Source organism: Tupaia chinensis, unplaced genomic scaffold (assembly GCF_000334495.1).
Source record: "Tupaia chinensis unplaced genomic scaffold, TupChi_1.0 Scaffold142100_1, whole genome shotgun sequence".
NCBI lineage: Eukaryota > Metazoa > Chordata > Mammalia > Scandentia > Tupaiidae > Tupaia > Tupaia belangeri.
The window spans coordinates 1778618-1779494 of NW_006201951.1; the positions used below are offsets into that span (position 1 = coordinate 1778618).

Consider the following 877-nt stretch of genomic DNA (forward strand, 5'->3'; position numbering starts at 1 on the left):
CGCGCCCCGAGGGGGGCCGTCTGAAGTCACTGAAGCGCTCTGGTCTTGGCTGTATCAGGGCATGCAGCCTGTCCTGGGCCAGGGCTCGCGGTACTGGGAATGCGAGGCTCTTCAGCCGGTGTGTGTGAGGCGGGACAAGGCATGTCGTGGCTCACGGGTGCGCTGCCGCCCACCAGGGCTTACCTACCCTTCGTGCCGAGCGCGGACATGCCCCGTTTGCGTCTGCAGTGCTCCATCCCGGAGGGGGGAGCAGCGCACTAGGTCTGAGCCTCGGGTCCCTAGGGACAGCTGCACTCAGGCGGGTCTCCTGTGCAGTGAGCCTCGCTCCTGCCACGTAGGCCTCCCGAGTTGCCAGGGCCAGCGGTGCACAGCCCCCCATGTGACTTGCAGGTGGACAGGAATTGAGCCCCAGCTCCAGTGTGGCTTTAGCGGCCAGGTCGCATCTCCCGGTGCTTGCTTGGGCAGGGGTCAGGGAGGCCCAGGCCGCTTCCCTCCGGGTCTGCCCGCTGGTGTGCCCGGTGCTGCGGCAGTCCCAAGTCCCGGACAGCGATGGGCCTGCGTGCCACGTGGAGGTGCATGCTCGCTCTTCCTTGTCTGGGTGTTCCGCGGCCCTTACTCGTGATCGGGGTGTGTGGCAGGCTCACCAGGCACGGGGAGGCCTTCCCTTTCTCGTGTTTGGCTTTGTGTGGAGACGTGTTGATGCCATGCCCTCTGGTGTCAGCAGGCAGGGAGGGTGTGGACAGCGGTGCAGGCCGTGGTGCAGGGCGTGCACAGGCGGCAGGGCGGGCCGTGGTGCAGGGCGTGTGTGGACAGCAGGGCGGGCCGTGGTGCAGGGGGTGCACGGCCGGCAGGGCGGGCCGTGGTGCTGGGGGGGCCC

At 68.5% G+C, this 877-nt stretch overlaps 1 protein-coding gene across 1 annotated transcript in view; it reads left to right on the plus strand.

Annotated features, from left to right (window-relative positions):
- The window catches only part of PMPCA (peptidase, mitochondrial processing subunit alpha), a gene marked incomplete at its 5' end in the record, with an annotated part of 8146 nt that overhangs the window by 5673 nt on the left and 1596 nt on the right, over positions 1–877 (plus strand).